We start from the raw sequence: 20,396 nt of genomic DNA, 5'->3' as shown, positions 1-20,396 counted from the left end.
GTTCCTCTCTCTCCCATCTCCTCCCCTTTTCCCCTCTCTCCCCTCACCCTTACATTCAGCCTATCATTGCAAACTCATTCCCTTATCATCCCACACCCATTCCATGTCAACTATCACCCCCCTACCCCCATCTCCCCTCCCTTATCATCCCCTACCACTCCCTCATAATTCCTCCCTCTTCCCTCATCCCTATCCCCTCAACACCATCATCACCACCACCACCATCACCGCCGCCGCAAACAGTTCACACACATCTGTATTTACTACCGATAACAATACACCTGCCGCCCAATTAGCACCTCCAAATGTTCAACACCGATCATCACCGCCGCCAACACCATCACCATCACCACGGCCTCCTTCATCACCACCACCACCACCATCACCACGCTTCTCCTCCTCCTCCGTCATTCCGAATATTATCACCTTCGGGCTTCCACACCACCACCACCACCACCACCACAATCACGACCTCCCTCCCTCATCACCGCCTAGCATCACATTCACCACCACCACCACCACCACACATACATATACATTCTCTATATCCGAAACTGACTACCACATTTATGTCCACTCCTGTTATTTTTTTTTTTTCAGAGGCAACATTTAGCATTTTTTTGTTTGATGTTCTTTTCTTTGTTTATTTATTCCCCTTTGAGATGTTTACTTTACTGCGAAAATAATAACAAATAACATCACACATCCCATACGTTCTACATTCATTCCCTTTCACTTCCCTACATTACCACCTACGCCCATACGCCCTATACCCAATCCTTCAATTTCACCAACACACTAACCCATATCTCCCACACTCACACCCACACGCCCTCTCCCACGCCTCGCCTAACTTCTAACCCACGCCCCTTTCCCCACACTTACATCCACACGCCTTCTCCCCGTTTATCCCATGCCCTCCACCCACGCCTTTTCCACACCCAAGGCCTCCGCACGCCCAGCCACGCCTCGCCTAACTTCCCGCCGCCACCCCTGTTCAATTCGACACAAAATTGGTACATTTATGCTAATCGTGCCACGTAATTCACAGGCTGCCTCTGCTGTTGCTGGCGCTGTGTCGTGAGTTCTGTTGAGACTCGTTTACCTGTGCTGTCTACCGAGGGATCGCGCAGGTAAAGGTGGTGGGCGGACAGGTGAGATTTCTTGGGTTTCCATTTTTTCCATTTGTTTTCTTGTTTTCTTGTATAGGTTCATATTGCTTTCTTTTTTCTTGTTAATTAAGGTCCATATTGCTTTATTTATTAGTTAATTAAGGTCCATATTGCTTCCTTTTTTTTCTTGTTAAGGTCAATATTACTATCTTTTTTCTTGTTGATTAAGGTCCATATTGCTTTCTTTTTTCTTGTTAATTAAGGTCCAAATTGCTTTCTTTTTTCTTGTTGATTAAGGTCCATATTGCTTTCTTTTTTCTTGTTAATTAAGGTCCATATTGCTTTCTTTTTTCTTGTTAATTAAGGTCCAAATTGCTTTCTTTTTTCTTGTTAATTAAGGTCCATATTGCTTTCTTTTTTCTTGTTGATTAAGGTCCATATTGCTTTCTTTTTTCTTGTTAATTAAGGTCCATATTGCTTTCTTTTTTCTTGTTGATTAAGGTCCATATTGCTTTCTTTTTTCTTGTTGATTAAGGTCCATATTGCTTTCTTTTTTCTTGTTAATTAAGGTCCAAATTGCTTTCTTTTTTCTTGTTAATTAAGGTCCAAATTGCTTTCTTTTTTCTTGTTAATTAAGGTCCAAATTGCTTTCTTTTTTCTTGTTAATTAAGGTCCATATTGCTTTCTTGCTCAGGTCCATATTGCCTTTTTTTCTTGTGAAGGTCCATATTGCTCCCTTTTTTATCTTGCTCAAGGCCGCAAAGATACTGCTTCTACAAGGGTGACCAAAAGTCTCAACAAAAGTGGTAGAAATCGGAATTTTAACTACCCACCAAATCCATTATGAGCTTATACTACTAATGATAAACCACACCTTAGTACGGACGAGGATGAACTTAAAAAAAATGATTATGCTAAAACCCAAATAAATAATAAACAAATAGAAATAGCACAAAAAAAAGAGAATAAGCGCCATGGGTGTGAAAACTTGGGATCCTCCAGAGAACACAAATATTTATAGACACACCCGTAAACTATTCCTCCCCCCCCCCCCCCCGCGCCGCCCCCCCATAAACCTTTCTCCCCCTACCCCTGCCGCCCCCTCCGCTCCCATGCACCTTTCCTCATCGCTCCCCCTCCCTGCAAACCTTCCTCCCCTTGTCCCCCCTGCCCCCTCCCTATTTATTCCCACCACACGGCACAAAGATACTCTTCGTGGGTGCTGCAGAAGCGTTCCTCGGTACCGCAAAAACTTGAGACTCTTGCAGCGGTGGTGGTGGTGGTGGTGGTGGTGGTTGTAGTGGTGGTGGTGGTGGTGAAGCAAGTCAGCGGACCATTAAAGACGTCCGCAACACAAACAAAAACGTCAAGAAAGTTCCAAGAAAAGAGAGAGAGAGAGAGAGAGAGAGAGAGAGAGAGAGAATATATTAATAAAGAAGGAGTATATGGAGGAATTAAAAATGAAGGATATGGAGGAAGGGCAAGAAGGTATAGGGCGAGAAAGGAGGGAAAATGAGGGAGGGGGGGAGGAAAATTAAGGGATGGAGGGAAAAAAGGATAGAGGAAATGGTGAGAGAGAGAGAGAGAGAGAGAGAAATTAGCAAGGCGTACCCAAGTTCTTCATTTCTCACTCTACATTACTCCCCTGACGACTGAATTACCTAAAAGTAGAAAAAAAAGAAAACATCAAGAGTTCTGGAAGGTCAATGGGTCCCCTCTCCTCCCCTTCCTTTTCCTTTCCTTTCCTTATGTTCCCTCTCCCTTTTTAATACTCCCTATGTTTTTCTCTCCCTTTCTAATACTTCCTATGTTTTTCTCTCCCTTTCTAATACTCCCTATGTTTTTCTCTCCCTTTCTAATACTCCCTATGTTTTTCTCTCCCTTTCTAATACTCCCTATGTTTTCCTCTCCCTTTCTAATACTCCCTATGTTTTCCTCTCCCTTTCTAATACTTCCTATGTTTTCCTCTCCCTTTCTAATACTTCCTATGTTTTCCTCTCCCTTTCTAATACTCCCTATGTTTTCCTCTCCCTTTCTAATACTCCCTGTTTTCCTCTCCCTTTCTAATACTCCCTGTTTTCCTTTCTTTCTAATACTCCCTATGTTTTCCTCTCCCTTCTTAATACTCCCTATGTTTTCCTCTCCCTTTCTAATACTCCCTATGTTTTCCTCTCCCTTCTTAATACTCCCTATGTTTTCCTCTCCCTTTCTAATACTCCCTGTTTTCCTTTCTTTCTAATACTCCCTATGTTTTCCTCTCCCTTCTTAATACTCCCTATGTTTTCCTCTCCCTTTCTAATACTCCCTATGTTTTTCTCTCCCTTTCTCATACTCCCTATGTTCTTCTCTCCCTTTCTAATACTCCCTATGTTTTCCTCTCCCTTCTTAATACTCCCTGTTTTCCTCTCCCTTTCTAATACTCCCTGTTTTCCTTTCTTTCTAATACTCCCTATGTTTTCCTCTCCCTTCTTAATACTCCCTATGTTTTCCTCTCCCTTTCTAATACTCCCTATGTTTTCCTCTCCCTTCTTAATACTCCCTATGTTTTCCTCTCCCTTTCTAATACTCCCTGTTTTCCTTTCTTTCTAATACTCCCTATGTTTTCCTCTCCCTTCTTAATACTCCCTATGTTTTCCTCTCCCTTTCTAATACTCCCTGTTTTCCTTTCTTTCTAATACTCCCTATGTTTTCCTCTCCCTTCTTAATACTCCCTATGTTTTCCTCTCCCTTTCTAATACTCCCTGTTTTCCTTTCTTTCTAATACTCCCTATGTTTTCCTCTCCCTTCTTAATACTCCCTATGTTTTCCTCTCCCTTCTTAATACTCCCTATGTTTTCCTCACCCTTTCTAATACTCCCTATGTTTTTCTCTCCCTTTCTCATACTCCCTATGTTCTTCTCTCCCTTTCTAATACTCCCTATGTTCTTCTCTCCCTTTCTCATACTCCCTATGTTCTTCTCTCCCTTTCTCATACTCCCTATGTTCTTCTCTCCCTTTCTCATACTCCCTATGTTCTTCTCTCCCTTTCTAATACTCCCTATGTTCTTCTCTCCCTTTCTAATACTCCCTATGTTATACTCTCCCTTTCTAATACTCCCTATGTTCTTCTCTCCCTTTCTCCTTACTCCCTATGTTCTTCTCTCCCTTTCTCATACTCCCTATGTTCTTCTCTCCCTTTCTCATACTCCCTATGTTCTTCTCTCCCTTTCTCATACTCCCTATGTTCTTCTCTCCCTTTCTAATACTCCCTATGTTTTCCTCTCCCTTTCTAATACTCCCTATGTTTTCCTCTCCCTTTCTAATACTTCCTATGTTTTCCTCTCCCTTTCTAATACTTCCTATGTTTTTTTTTCTCCCTTTCTAATACTCCCTATGTTTTCCTCTCCCTTTCTAATACTTCCTATGTTTTTTTTTCTCCCTTTCAAATACTTCCTATGTTTTCCTTTACCTTTCTAATACTCCCTATGTTTTCCTCTCCCTTTCTAATACTTCCTATGTTTTCCTCTCCCTTTCTAATACTCCCTATGTTTCCCTTCCCTTTCTTTTCCATTTATTTTTCCCCCTTTTTCCCCATATTCCATTTCTTTCCGTTCTCGCCTTCCCTTCCTTCCAATCTTAATCTTTTCCTTACCTTCCATTTCCTCTTCACCCCTCCCATCACTTACCCTTTTCCATTTCCTCTTACCCTGTTCTCGCCTTCCCTCCCCTTTCCTTCCATACAATTCCTTCCCTTTCATACTTTCCCTTACCCCTTCCACCACCTCATTCCTTTCTTTACTTATTCATCTCATTCCATTCTCACCTTCTTCCTCATCCCATTCTCTCCTTTCTCTTTCCCTTCGCCCCCTCTACCATCTCATTCCCTCCTCCCTTCCCCATCTCATTCCTGCTCCCTCCCCCACCGTCCTCGCCCCTCCCTTCCCCTCCCCTCCCCATCTCATTTCTTTCCACTCCCCCCCCACCCCCCACCCCCCCTACGCCACGCAGCTCATTAACAGGGGATCATTATACAGACTGACGACTCATCAGAAAAAGGGGGCGGCGACCCTGGCAGAGCGAGCGCCCCCCCCCCCTTTTCACACATTTTCTTTGAGGTGTTGCGGCAAGCGAGGGGGGGCGAGAAGGGAGGGAGGAGAGGGAGGAGAGGGGAGGGAAGGAGGGAGGAATAGATGGGAAAGTTTTAGGCAGAGTCGAAATTCTTGATAATGTTTCTCTCTCTCTCTCTCTCTCTCTCTCTCTCTCTCTCTCTCTCTCTCTCTCTCTCTCTCTCTCTCTCTCTCTCTCTCTCTCTCTCTCTCTCTCTCTCTCTCTCTCTCTCAGGCAAACCATTAATAATATCTTTCTTAACTATTTTCCCTTTACATTCATTCACTCCTCTGATGCAAAGTGACATTTTATTATTATTATTATTATTATTATTATTATTATTATTATTATTACCGTCATTGTCTTTTTTACTATCACTATCATCATCATCATCATCATTAATCCTTATCTTTACGTTTGTTTGTTTTCCCATTCAATAAAAAAACCTCATGATTAAATATTTATGTGCAAGGAAGCATTTCTTTTTTTTTTTTTTTGCCTTTCTTGTTTTTCATGTTCCAGCTTCCCGTTTTTCTTTTCTTTTACCTTCTTTTTGTTTGTTTGTTTTTGTTTGTTTTTCTCCTATCATTCCTTTCTTTTAGTGAGGCGCTCCCAATCCCTTTTTTTGCCTCGTTGCTATTAAACTTTTGGGCCATTATTTTCTTTTTTTCTTTTTTCAGCAACTCTCATTTAATCTTTCCCCTTCCCCGTTTTTTTTTTTTTTTTATATACCATTCACCTACAAACATTACTCTCTCTCTCTCTCTCTCTCTCTCTCTCTCTCTCTCTCTCTCTCTCTCTCTCTCTCTCTCTCTCTCTCTCTCTCTCTCTCTCTCTCTCTCTCTCTCTCTCTCTCTCTCTCTCTTCATTTTTTTCTGCATAATTCATCCTTCATTTTTCTTTCTTCATTTTCATTTTCTTATTCCTTTCATCTTTCATCTCATTTTTCTCTCTCTCTCTCTCTCTCTCTCTCTCTCTCTCTCTCTCTCTCTCTCTCTCTCTCTCTCTCTCTCTCTCTCTCTCTCTCTCTCTCTCTCTCTCTCTCTCTCTCTCTCTCTCTCTCTCTCTCTCTCTCTCTCTCTCTCTCTCTCTCTCTCTCTCTCTCTCTCTCTCTCTCTCTCTCTCTCTCTCCCAGTCACTCAGTCTCTCTCCCAGTCACTCAGTCTCTCTCCCAGTCACTCAGTCTCTCTACCAGTCACTCAGTCTCTCTACCAGTCACTCAGTCTCTCCCCAGTCTCTCTCTCTCTCTCTCTCTCTCTCTCTCTCTCTCTCTCTCTCTCTCTCTCTCTCTCTCTCTCTCTCTCTCTCTCTCTCTCTCAAAGCCGCATATTAGAGGGAGAGCGAAACCCAACCCTGACAGCGAGGAGAAAGAAGTTAAAGGAGGGGAGCGTAAGCCGTCCTCTGTCCATTTTCTTCTTATTGTTGTTATTTTTTTCTATATCCTTTCCACTTCGTCTGATCCAATTTCCGTTTCTGATGTTTTAAAGAAGCCTGGAGGAGGGCATTGTACGGTGGTGGTGGTGGTGGTGGTGGGCCTTCCTTCCTTCCTTCCTCTCTTTCTTAAATTTCCTTCCTCCCGTTTTCTTTTCGGTGTCCATTCAGTTTAGTTAAGTTTGCCTTGGTATTATTGATTTTCTATGTATTCATTTTAAGTAAGTTTTGTTATTGGTTTATTCTTTTTTTTGGCAAATTTATGATCTATTATTTTTTTTTCGTTTGTTTTATGCCTTTCTTAAGATTTATGCAGTTTGTCTATGTTATTTATGGATTGTATAGCTATTAATTTATCCTCGTCTTTTTTTCTTTCACATTTATCATCATTAATATTTTCATCCGTTTGCTTTATGCCATTCCTCATTTTCACTCAGTTTGTCTTTCTGTAATTCATTTTTTTCATTGATTTTCAGATCGTCCAACCATTAATTTATTCTCGTCCTCTCTTGCATATTAAGTAGCTACTATTATATTTTCCGCGTGTTCTATGTCATTTTTCATTCATATTTATTTCTCGGTGACAACTTAATCGTGTCCTCCCCTACACTTCTTTTTTCCACATGGTTCCGTTTTCCATTCCTTTTCAGCCTTTCCTTCTTTATTTTCATTTTTTAGGTAACAATGACACTTTTCTTTTAACTATTTACATTTCCCCGCATGCAATTAACACTCTCTTGGACATTCTAGTTTACGACGAAGGGTATAAAAAAGGAAAGAAGGGAATGTAAGTGAAGAGAATAGAATGGATAGGCTGGGAAAGGAAAGACAAAGAAAGGGAAAGGAAGGGAAGGACACTGAAGGGAAAGGAAAGGACACAAAAGATAGGAAAGGAAAAGGATGGGAAGGAAATTGTCAGAGAAGGGAAGGAAAGGAAAGGAAAGGAAAGGAACGGAAAGGAAGGGAAGGAAACTATCAGATAAGGAAAGGAAAGGAAAGGAAAGGAACGGAAAGGAAGGGAAGGAAACTGAAGTAAACTAAATAAATAAATAGGAAACAAACTTATCCTCTTTTTCATCTTTAATCTCTTTCTCAATGTTACACTTCCCATTCTTCCCCCTTTCTTCCTCTCTTGCTAACACCTTGAACTCACTCTCTCACGCCTTTCTCTCTCTCTCCTTTCCACCTTTTACCTCCATTATTACCTGCTACGTTTCCTCTCCTCCTTAATTGCTTTCTGTTTCTTCCTAACAATGTATTCTCGTTCTCCTCTACACTATTACATCTTCCTTTATTACATTTCCCGTTTGTTTCCAGCATCTCCTGTTTTCTATTTTCAGCTATGGACTTATTCTCGTCTTCCTCCAAATTGCTTTTCAAATATTACATTATCCTTTCTTTGCAGGACTCACTATTATAACTGTTTCTGACTAATTTGTTTTCATCTTCCCAACGCCTTTTTTTTAACTTCCAGTATTATATTTACAGTCGTTTTCAACCCTTCGTACTTTCTGTTTCTACCTAGCTGACTATGTATCCAGTTCTTCCTGTACAAATTTCTTTACAATGTTACTCTTTTAATCTACCCTTCGTTCTCTATTTCTACGTAGCTAACAATGTATCCAGATCTTCCTGAACAAATTTCTTTACAATGTTACTCTTTCAATCTACCCTTCGTTCTCTATTTCAACCTAGCTAACAATGTATCCAGATCTTCCTGTACAAATTTATTTACAATGTTACTCTTTCAATCTACCCTTCGTTCTCTATTTCTACCTAGCTAACAATGTATCCAGATCTTCCTGTACAAATTTCTTCACAATGTTACTCTCAATCTACCCTTCGTTCTCTATTTCTACCTAGCTAACAATGTATCCAGATCTTCCTGAACAAATTTCTTTACAATGTTACTATTTCAATCTATCTTCATCCCTTCTTACACTGACTAACTATTCCAAGTCGATCTTCTCTTGTTTATTTCTTTTTCCATCATATTTACCATGCTTCCAAACCTCTTACTTTATATTCCTAGCAAACAACTTACGCTCGTCGGCTGCTACTATAAATTTGTTTAGCATTAGGCCTATACTACACATCCCCATCTATCTTCCTCATTCTCACTTTACTCGTTATCCAGTCTTAAACTTCCTCTCTCCGGCCATCATCATATCCTCGTCTTTCTCTGTGACCTCCGTGCCCTTCCTTTACACTTCTCCTCACTTCTTGGCTTTTTTTTTCTCTCTCTCAAACTAATACTTCATTCTTTTGTTCTTTCAGTTGTTTGTCATTCTTACATTCTTACATTCTGTCTCTCCCCATCAACATGCTTTCGTCTTCCTCCATAAACTCCTTTCCATTATTGCACTTCATCCTTCCGTCTATCCTTGGCCTTTCTTTCTTTCTCTTTGACTCACACCTTGATCTCTTTCTCCTCTACATTCATTTCTCATTCTTACATTCTCTCTCCAGCCATCAACGCATTCTCTGCAATCTCCTTTTCATTATTTCAACCCCCATCACTCTTTAGCCTTTCTCTCTTTGCCTAACAGCTTAATCTCTTTCTCCTCTTCATCTCTCGTTCTTAGTCCTTCCCGTCTCAATCCCTTCTCCTTTACCCTTTCCATCTCATTCCCTTGTCCCCTTCTTCCTCCCCATCACCCTTACTCCCCCCTTCCCCATCACTCATTAGCCTTTCTCTCTCTTTGTCTAACAGCTTCATCTCTTTCTCCTCTTCATCTCTCGTTCTTACTACTTCTCATTTCATTCTCTTCTCCATTACCTTTTCCAACCTCATTCCCTTGTCCCCTTCTTCATCCCAATTTCACTCCCTTTTCCCTTACTCCACCCCCTTCCCTATTCCATTCCCTATCATTTCCTCTTCCCCTCACTCATCCCCTTCTCCCTTCCCCATCCCCCCTTCCCTTCTCTAGCCATCAACACATTCTCAGCTAGCTCCTTTTCATTATTTCAACCCTCATCACTCTTTAACCTTTCTCTCTCTTTGTCTAACAACTTAATTTTTTTCTCCTCTTCATCTCTCGTTTTTACTACTTCCCATTTCATTCTCTTCTCCTTTACCCTTTCCCTTCTCTTTCCTTCTCCCCTTCCTCCTCTCCATCTCATTCCCTTCTCCTTTATTCCCCCCCCTATTACCCATCCCATTCCCTATCCTTTCCTCTTCCCCTCTCTAACCATCAACACATTCTCAGTCATCTCCTTTTCATTATTTCAACCCCCATCGCTCTTTAGTCTTTCTTCCTCTCCGGCTTTCACCTTAAATCTCTTTCTCCCCTTCATTAACACCCATTCACCTCCATCTTCCCTTCCATAAAGTCTCGCTCGCTCACAGGCTCCATCGTGTCGTTGTTACCGTTACGTTCTTCCTCTTTAATTAGATTCATCCTTTCCTCTTTCCAATTAACGCCCTTCTTCCTCTTACTCACTCACGACGAGACCCCTTCTTTGCGACCACTGCCTTCCTTCCCCTTGCGTCCTCATTAATACTCTTCTTCCTCTCCTCCTCCTCCTCTTCCTCTTCTTCCTTCTCCTTCCATTAACTCCTTCTCCTGCCTGTATGTATCTTCCTTCATTCATTCATTCGTTCATTCATTCAATCATTCTCGCTCTCTTCTCCTTTTTATTTTCCCTTCTCTTTCCTTTATTTACTTCAGTTTCCTTTCCTTCCTTTCCCTTTCTTTCGTGTCCTTTCCTTTCCCTTATTTACAGTTTCTTTCCCTTTCTTTCTTGTCCTTTCCTTTCCCTTCACTTTCCTTCCCTTCCTTTCCCTTTCTTTCCTTTCCTTTCCCTTCCTTACAGTTTCCTTCCCTTCCTTTCCTTTTCTTTCCTGTCCTTTCCTTTCCCTTCCTTACAATTTCCTTCCTTTCCTTTCGTGTTCTTTCCTTTCCCTTCACTTTCCTTCCCTTCCTTTCCCTTTCTCTCCTGCCCTTTTCTTTTCCTACCCTTCCCTTCCACTCCCTTCTTTTTCCTTACGCGGGTGGTGAGAATGGGTGAAGAGGGTCAGCCCAAAAATAAATAGATACAGATAAAGAAAAGAAAAGAATGGGAAAAATTACAGGAGGAGAAAATAATGGCTAATGAATTTATAAGCGAAAGAAAAGCTATTCCACTGACAAGAAAGAGAGGAAGAAGAAAGAAAGGAAACTGACAATGAATGCAGAGGAGAAATTAAAAGTGATATAAAGACTCTAAGTTAAATTCCTCCATAAAGTAAATAAGAAAAAAAAAGTGTGATGAGGGAGTGATGGAAATTCAAGGTGGTGGTGGTGGTGGTGGTGATGGTGGTGGTGGTGACTGATGACAAAAAAAAACGAAGAAAAAAAATGAGGAAGAAACGAACATAAATCAAACATAAGGAAGAAGAATTTATGGGGGAAGAAAAGGGGGGTGAAGACGAGGAGGAAGAAAAAGAAGAAAAGGCGGTTGAATATAAGGAAGGGAAACGAAAAGGAGGGTGAAGACGAGGAGGAAGAAAAAGAAGAAAAGGCGGTTGAATATAAGGAAGGAAAACGACAAGGTGGGTGAAGACGAGGAGGAAGAAAAAGAAGAAAAGGCGGTTGAATATAAGGAAGGAAAACGAAAAGGAGGGTGAAGACGAGGAGGAAGAAAAAGAAGAAAAGGCGGTTGAATATAAGGAAGGAAAACGACAAGGTGGGTGAAGAGAAGGAAGAAAAAGGAAGATGAATGAAGACAAGGAGGAAAAACTGTGGGTGAAGAGAAGGAAGAAAAACGAAAAGGCAGCTGAATATAAGGAAGAAAAACGAAAAGGTGGGTGAAGAAAAGGAAGAAAACGAAGGAAAATGGATGAAGACAGGAGGAAAAACGAAGAGGGGGGTAAAGGCAAGGAGAGAGAGACACGAAAGGATGGGTAAAGATGAAGAAAAAGAAGTGGTAAAGATGAAAAAAGAAAGAGTGAATGGAAACAATTAGGAAAAAAGAAGAAGGCAAAGAAGGAGGAGGAAGAGGACGAGGAAGAAGACCAAAGCGGAAGAGGAGGATAAGGACGAGGAGGAAAAAAAACGATGAAGACTAAGATGACGATGAAAGACTAAAAGAAAAAAAATAGAGAACAGGAGATATGAAGGAGAAAAAATGTAAAAAAAGATATATTGTAAAAAAAGAAAATAATGGAGAAAGATGAAGGGAAATACAAGAACGAGGAAAGAAAGAGAACAACAAAAGAAATAAAGAAAAAAGTGAGGTTAAGGAAAGAGAGGGAAGGGAAAGGAATGGAGGGGATGGAAATGAAAGGTAAGGATATGATAAGGGTGGGAAGGAAAGGAAAGGAAAGGAAAGGAAAGGAGATAGATAACCAGATAAAAAGAGAAAGTGGGAGGAAAAAGGAAAATGATGGAATGGAGAAAAGGAAGGCAATGAGGAAGACTAATACATGGACGCCTAAAAAAAAAAAAACAGGAGGTAGGAGAAGGAAGAAGTAGAAGAGAAAGTAGGAGAAAGAAAAAAGAAATAAAGAAAAGACCAATGAGGAAGATTAGAAGAACATGAAATAGAAAAAAAAAACAAGAGGTAGGGGAAGGAAGGAAGGAAGGGGGCGTACAAGGAGCAGCAGTAGTAGAAGGAAGAGGAAGAGGAAGAGGAGGAGGAGGAGGAGGAGGAGGGGAGTGAGGAGGAGGATGTATGGGAGGAGGGGAGGAAGAGGGAGAGTGCCACTGCCATACGCCACCTCCCCCCCCTCCTCCTCCTCCTCCTCCTCCTCCCACCCCCCCTTCAGCAGCTTGGCACCGGCGGCCTCCTGAGGGGTATTGACGGCCTTTCGCACCATTAGAAACAGGAGGAAGCTGGAAGACCGTGAAGGGGAAGAGGGGAAGGAGGAGGAGGAGGAAGAAGAGGGAAGGAAGGAGGAGGAAGAGGAGGACAAGGAGGAGAGGGTGGGTGGAGACTGTGAAAGGAAGATAAGAAAAGAGAAGGGAAAGGAAGAGAAAGGAAGGGCATTTAGAGGAAGAAGGAGGAGGAGGAAGAGGAGGGTGGGTAGAGGCTGTGAAAGGAAGAGAGGTAGAGGTGAAAGGAAGATAAGAAAAGGGAAGGGAAAGGAAGGGGAGGGAAAGGAAGGAAAAGGAAGGGGCATGAAGGAAGAGGAAGAGAGGAGGCCAAGGGGGAGAGGATGGATGGAGGCTGCGAAAGGGATAGGTGGAGGCGAAAGGAAGATGAGAAAGAGGAAGAGACAGAAAGAAAGGAAAGAGGAAGGAAGGAGGAGGAAGAAGAGGAGGAGAGGAGGAGAGGGTGGAGGGAGGTTGAGAAAAGTGGAGGCAAAGGTGAAAGGAATATAGGAAAAGGAAACAGGGAAGAAAGAAAGGGAAAGGAAAAGAAAAGGAAGGGAAAAGATACAAGGCGAAACGAAAAAAAAGGAAAAGAAATAGGGGATGAGAAAATAGGAAAATAACAAATAGGAATATAGAAGAAAATGCTAAAAAAGGTAGAAAACGTTACCAAAGGAGAGAGAGAGAGAGAGAGAGAGAGAGAGAGAAATGGTTAGGTAGAAAGGTAGTACAAGAGTGTATCCTTAGTCGCTCTTCCTCCTCCTCCTCCTCCTCCTCCTCCTCTTCCTCCTCCTCTTTCTCCTCCTCCCCCTCCTCCTCCTCCTTAAAAAAAAAAAAAGCTACCCTTCCTTTTTTTTTTATAAGGCTGGTTTACAGACGGTCCTCGTAAATCTCTGCCTTCAGAATCGACACTTGCCAATGGTTGACTTGACCTCGCCTGACCTGACCTGCTGGGGGTGGAGAGGGAGGGGGGTGAAGGGGGGTAGGCGTTCGTGAGCTGGCAGGAGTGAGTAAACGGAAGAAATGGAAAGGAAAAGGGAAGGATATGGGATGGGAGGGTTAGGGAGGGAATGGGAGGGAATGGAAGGAAAGGGAAGGAAGGGAAGGGAAGGGAAGGGGAGGGAAGGGAAAAGAAGGAAAGAAAAGGAAAGGAAAGGAAAGGAAAGGAAAGGAAAGGGATGGGAAGGGAAGGGAAGGGAAGGGAAGGGAAGGGAAGGGAAGGGAAGGGAAAAAAGGGAATGGCAGGAAAGACAAGGGAAAAGAGAAAAAAAGGGAATGGAAGGGAAGAGAATAAAAGGGAAGGGTAAAGGCAGGAAGAGGGAAGGACAGGAAAGAAAGGGAAAGGAAGATAAGGAAACTAATGGGAAACGAAAGAGAAGGGAAAAAAAAGGGGAGGATAGGGTAGGGAATTACAGAAAGGGGATGGGAAGTAAGGGAAGGGAACTAAAGGGAAAGAAAAATAAGAAGGGAAGGAAATTAAATAAAAAGGGATGGGAAGAAAACCAAAAGGAAGGGAAGGGAAAATAAGGGAAGAGAAAGAAAGGAAAGGGTGTAAGACAGGTATATATTGAAATGGAAGGAAAAAAAAAGGGAAGGGAAGGGAAAATAAGGGAAGAGAAAGAAAGGAAAGGGTGTAGGTAAGATATAAATTGAAATGGAAGGACGGTCTGGCTTGGTGACACGAGAAAGTAAAAGGAGATATAGAAGTAAGGAAAGGGACATACGAGTGAAAAAGAAGAGGATGGGAAGAGGAAAGGAAGGGAGGGAAGGATGGCAAGAAGAGAGGATGGAATAGAGGGAAGGTGCAGTGGGTCTTCTCTCCTCTCTTCTCCTCTGTGTGTGTGTGTGTGTGTGTGTGTGTGTGTGTGTGTGTAATAAGACCCATCAACGCCAGTCTTACAGTGTGAAGGGGAACAGCTGACCCCTACCCCCTCTCCCTCTCTCTCTCTCTCTCTCTCTCTCTCTCTCTCTCTCTCTCATCTTCCCTTGTTGATAATGGCGTGCATAATCAATATAAATAATTACAACACGTTCCTTATTCTTTCCTTCATGCGCCCCTAAAACCCAAAGTGAGGGGAGGGGGGAGGTGCAAGAATGACCCCACCCAGGCACCTCTTTCCTATTTTTTGGGGATGACCTCACTTTGGCATGACAGACTCGGCGGCAAAAAACGCTACTCTTATTTCATTTCTGTTCATTTACTTCCTCATTCTCTTCTTTTTATCTTTATTTTTGTTTTTGTTTTTCATTTCTCTTCATTCATTTACTCAATCTCTTCTTTTTTTATTTCTTTATTTTTCCTATATTTTCTTTTCTCATTTATTCAGTCTTTACAACCATGACACTTAGGTTCATATGATTAAAAGTACCGGACTCCTCCAATTCGAACTATTCCTGGGGATGTTCCCGTTCAATATGCAAAAGTCGTGTAAAACTATCACCAGGATCACAAAACAGTCGCGGTAAGGGAGATGGAAGGTAAAGGGGAGGAATGGGGAGGAAGGGGTGAAGTATGCAGGGTAACGATAGAGAGGGGGAAGGGAGGAGACGGGGGAAAGGGAGAAGGGAGAGGAAGGGGTGAAATAGGAAGTAGGGAAGGGAAGGGGAGAGGGTGGGGTTGATATAGGAAGTAGGGGAGCGAAGGGGAGAGGGTGGGGTTGATATAGGAAGTAGGGGAGGGAAGGGGAGAAGGGAGAAGGGAGAGGATGAGGTTGAAGAAGGGGAAGAGGAGGGGAGAAAATCCAAGCAACTTCTAATACAGGCTTTTCAAGTAGGCAAACTGAGGTGCCCATACATTCAATAACACGGATTTTATCTTTTATTATCTTATTCTGGTCTTTTATTCCGTTTTCTATGTAAGTTCTTTCTATACTCTGTTGTTTGAAATTATCTAAGATCCTTCGTTATATTTGTTTCTCTTATTCTTCTCTATGGTCGTTTTTTTTCTTTCCTTCCGCTCTATTTCTGCTCTATTCTTTCATCTCTTGGTTTATTGTGTACTGTATATCGTCCTTCCTTTGTTCTCCTTCTCTTGCTCCTCTTTTTCAATTTCACGGCACACTTTTATGTCTTCTTTATTCAATTGTATGGCATTTTTCCCTTTTGCTCTCTTTCCTCTCTTGTCTTGTCTTGTCTTGTCTTGTCTTGTCTTGTCTTGTCTTGTCTTGTCTTGTCTTGTCTTGTCTTGTCTTGTCTTGTCTTGTCTTGTCTTGTCTTGTCTTGTCTTGTCTTGTCTTGTCTTGTCTTGTCTTGTCTTGTCTTGTCTTGTCTTGTCTTGTCTTGTCTTGTCTTGTCTTGTCTTGTCTTGTCTTGTCTTGTCTTGTCTTGTCTTGTCTTGTCTTGTCTTGTCTTGTCTTGTCTTGTCTTGTCTTCTCTTCTCTTCTCTTCTCTTCTCTTCTCTTCCTTTCCTTTCCTTTCCTTTCCTTTCCTTTCCTTTCCTTTCCTTTCCTTTCCTTTCCTTTCCTTTCCTTCTCTTCTCTTCTCTTCTCTTCTCTTCTCTTCTCTCTCTCTCCCTCTCTCTCTCTCGCACACTTTCACCTCTCTTGCTTTATATAATTGTACATCATCCTTGCCTTGTTCTCTTTCTCTTTCTTTATTCTCCTTTTCTTCTTTTTTTTTCATTTTCCAGCACACTTTTCTCATTCTTATACGCTCGGTTTGATCGCCTTGCCTCTCCCTTCTTCTTCCCTGTTTTATTATCGTGCTTTATTACGCCTCCTCCTGCTTTACTTTTCTCCTCCTCCTTCCTTCCTTTGCTTTACGCCGCGATATTATAAAGATTGTATGTAAGGCGGAGTGGCGTGGTTTTATCCCTTGAAAAATCTCTCTCTCTGCCTCTCTCCCTCTCCCTCTCTCTCTCTCTCTCTCTCTCTCTCTCTCTCTCTCTCTCTCTCTCAGCATCCAAACACATACACACAAACAAACAAACAAACACACACACACTTCGTCATTTCACAGAAGCAAGTATTTTTTCCCCACTCAAAACCGCATTCAAATTTGCACAAGGGGGAAAAAAAAAAAATATACGTTGAAATGCATAACAATTGTCTGGTGTGGGAAAGAACTATGCATTGAAAAATTATACTGTACATTAATATACCTCCCCCCCCCAAAAAAAAAAGTTAAGTACAAATATTATCAAGTAGACTGAGTAGAGGAATACCTGATTGTTGTTGTCCATGAGGGAAGATACGTAAATGAAAAAAAATAATGAAATAAATAAATGCGGTGACTGAAAGGAAGGTTAAAAATATAGACGAAGGAAGAAAAGGAAGTATAGTCATCATATTATAATTCAATAGCCTAATGCAAAGCGATTGAAAGGTAATCCACGACGATGATGTAAAAAGGAGAGAAAATAGCCTACGATCGGGGTGCTAAAAATAGAGGAAAGAAACAGAATGCCGAAATAAAAGGCAAATGGCATTGATATATAGAAAATTACTTAACGAGAGAGAGAGAGAGAGAGAGAGAGAGAGAGAGAGAGAGAGAGAGAGAGAGAGACGAAGGTGAGGGTGGGGGGAGGTTGCTAATAGGCGGGAGGGTGAGGCAAAGAAGGAAGGGGAGGGAAAAACGAGGAGGGTCAACTCATAAGCGGGAAGGATTATTCGTGGTCATACCTAAGGCACGAAGGAAGGAGAGAAGGGAGGAGGAAGAGGAGGAGGAGGAAGAGAAGGAGGAGAAGGAGGAGGAGGAGGGGAAACGCGCGGTACAGAGCAAAGAGAGGCAAGGGCAGCGAAATGGGCAAAGGAGAAGATGGAGAAAGTCACGTATTAAGGATGTGGCAAAGAGACTGATAAAGAAGCATGAGGGGAAATAAATAGAGAAGATAAACGTTACCGAAGTGAAATATGAAGAGTGAAAACGCGACGTGCATAAAGGAAAAATAATTCACAGTACAAAAAACGCTGAAATTATAAAGAAAATGCAGAGCGAAGATGATAGAGTAAACAATGAATGCCAATCAATAAAAAACGGACTTCAAAATACTCTTTACTTTTATATACTGGCTACTCTTTACTTTTAGCTTTTATAGGAGCGGCGAGTAGCGGGCTTTTTTTCTCTCTTGTTATTGCCCTTGAGCCGTGTCCTCTGATGCAAAAAAAAAAAAAAAAAAAAAAAAAAAGTCGTAGAGGCGATTGAGAACGGAAACAAGACAAGTAAAAGTATAACGTTAAAATACAATAACACAAACAAAACTTACCCTCTTAAAAGCAAATTCAAAACGAGCGTAAAGATGCAAAACAATTTAAACAAGAATTCGCATCAGAAAAAAAATTTTTGACACAAGAACACACACACACACACACACACACACACACACACACACACACACACACACACACACACACACACCTGACGCCTTACCTGCCTGGCCGTGAATGGGTCGACGCCAATTAGTGCGTTACGCCCAGACACCCATCAAAGGAGGGAAAGGAGGAGGAGGAGGAGGTATGGAGGGGAAAGTGGAGGAGGTATGGAGGGGAAAGGAGAGTGAATGACAGGTAGGAGAGAAAACTGATATAAGGAAACAAGACCTGATGTGGAGGATAGATAGATGGGTTGGAGGAGATGCGTAAATGACTGCAGGAAGGGATTGAAAGAAAATAGGTGGATGGAAGGACGGGAGGAGATGGTAAAGATGGGTGAGGAACTGATGAAAGGGACATGAAGAAAGAGAAGAAGGGTATGGAGAAGAGAGGAGAGAGGAGATGAAGTGGAAAGTGTAACCAATGAGGAAAAAACATCCTTCATAAGATAACAGGTAAACCATCTACTACTACTACTACTACTACTACTACTACTACTACCATTACCACTACCACTATTGCAACTTTGACCTCCACTAAACACACACCTAAACACCCACCTCCGCAAACCTGTCAAGAACCACCAACTTTTAACTCCACCTGCTGCCATTACCTCCACCTGACACTCCCACGACCTCCCCCCCCTCCTCCTCCTCCTCCTCCTCCCGGAACACCTTAAGCACCTCTCCTCACCTGGATTCCTGCAGGTGAAGGGCAACTCACGCACTCACGCGCTTACCTGTGGGAGGGAAAACAAACTCATTAATAAAAGACTTCGAGAAATTTGGTGGTGGTGGTGGTGATGGTGAAGGTGGTGATGGTGGTGGCGGTGGTGTTCAGTTTTGAGGTCAACAACTAATGCAAAATAAACGATTGGCACATCCATATTTACTGGTGTGTGTGTGTGTGTGTGTGTGTGTGTGTGTGTGTGTGTGTGTGTGTACTCGACTAATATTTACTTATCGTTTCCACTTTCCAGCTTGGCGAGGTCATCGAGAGAGAGCGAGCGAGAGCGAGAGAGAGAGAGAGAGAGAGAGAGAGAGAGAGAGAGAGAGAGAGAGAGAGAGAGAGAGAGAATGATGATAAGGTGGTTCTGAAGGACGATGATATGAAGGAAAAGTTGCGCGGTTCGAAAAGTAGGTCAGGAGTGAAGGATGAAGATGCAGAAGCGACATGGAGGGATGAGGTAATGTAGGGGTGGAAGAAGAAGAAGAAGAAGAACAAGAACAAGAACAAGAAGAACAAGAACAAGAAGAAAATGAAGAAGAACAAGAACAAGAAGAATAAAAAGAAGAAGAACAAGAACAAGAACAAGAACAAAAGAAACTGAGAAGATGAGGAGGTGGAAGAGATGATCCTGGCAAATACAAGTAAGGAATTTATATGAAGGAGGCGGAGGAGGAGGAAGAGGCAGGAGGAGGAGAAGGCAAGATCGCAGCGGCAGGGTGACGTAACAGACGGGTTGATATCAGGACTGACGTAAAAGGTTAATTCACAGTGGGCTAATTCATGCATACTTTCTCCCCCACGTCACCTGAGCCTCACCTGCAAGGGACAGAGGTAAAGGTGTATCAGGTGTGACGAAGCTCTTTAGAAAAAACATGATTCGTGGCGGCGCATGACCCATTTTTCTTTTATGTTAACGCAGCAAATGGCGGCGGACTGACTTTTTTTTTTTTTTTTACAGGAAAGGAAACAGTTCAAGGGCATAAAAAAGGGTAGAAAAATGCCCGCTATACAGTACGCTGCTCCTACAAAAAGATGAAAGTGAAGAGTGGTCAAAAGAGAGGTCAATTTCGGGTGGATAGATGACTAATTTTGAGAGTAATGATGATAAGTCCTCAGTCAAACATTAGAAGGTGTGACACTAAGAGGAAAGAAAATAATGATAAAAATAAAACTGGAAAGGGAGGAGTAACGAAAGCAAGGTCACGGACATAGCAACGTACTAGCGCAACAAAAACAAAGAAATACGAGCAAAACAAAGGAGAAAAACAAACAAGGGCAAGAAAAACACACAAAAAGAACCCCATAAAAGATATTCCAGAAGCATATCAAGAAGAAGAAGAAGAAGAAGAAGAAGAAGAAGAAGAAGAAGAAGAAGAAGAAGAGGAAGAAGAAAAAGAGAAAGAAAAAGAAGAAGAGAAAGAAGAAGAGAAAGAAGAAGAAAAAGAAGAGAAAGAAGAAGAGGAAGAAGAAGAGAAAGAAGAAGAAGAGAAAGAAGAAAAGAAAGAAAAAGAAGAAAAGAAAGAAAAAAAAGAAGAGAAAGAACAAGAAAACTGGAAGAACAAAAATAAAAATAAAATAAAAATGAAAAGCCCACAAAAAATCATACAGCAGCCTTAAATATTCAAAGAGAAATAGCAAAAGGATAACAAACACACACACACACACACACACACACACACACACACACACACACACACACACACGAGGGAAACGAAGGCAATACAAACACCTGGACAGCACGCGGACCAGACTCGAAACAAACACGAAGAGGAGAAAAAGCAAACAGGAACAAAATATCAGATAAAAATAATACATAAAAAAAGGGAACAGGTTAATTAAAGTGTTCCGCAGCGCACCTTGGGACGGCGAAAGAGCGCACACACCTGACTAGTCTAAAATCCATTCGACTTTTCTTTCTCTTTTTTTTTTTTTTT

General features: G+C 41.8%; 1 long non-coding RNA gene across 4 annotated transcripts; it reads left to right on the top strand.

Moving 5' to 3' along the window:
* Positions 1-238: 238 nt before the first annotated feature.
* Positions 239-2,141, top strand: LOC127007712 (uncharacterized). Of its 4 annotated transcripts, XR_007760457.1 has the most exons (4): positions 239-1,243; positions 1,342-1,375; positions 1,410-1,477; positions 1,512-2,141. It is a non-coding gene; the product is annotated as an uncharacterized LOC127007712 (long non-coding RNA). The 4 variants fall into 4 exon arrangements; XR_007760446.1 differs by having other exon boundaries at positions 1,410-2,141; XR_007760424.1 differs by having other exon boundaries at positions 1,342-1,477.
* The last annotated feature ends 18,255 nt before the right edge of the window (positions 2,142-20,396 follow it).

The sequence above is a fragment of the Eriocheir sinensis genome, chromosome 4 (genome assembly GCF_024679095.1).
Source record: "Eriocheir sinensis breed Jianghai 21 chromosome 4, ASM2467909v1, whole genome shotgun sequence".
Lineage (NCBI taxonomy): Eukaryota > Metazoa > Arthropoda > Malacostraca > Decapoda > Varunidae > Eriocheir > Eriocheir sinensis.
This window is presented reverse-complemented; position numbering and strand designations above follow the sequence as displayed.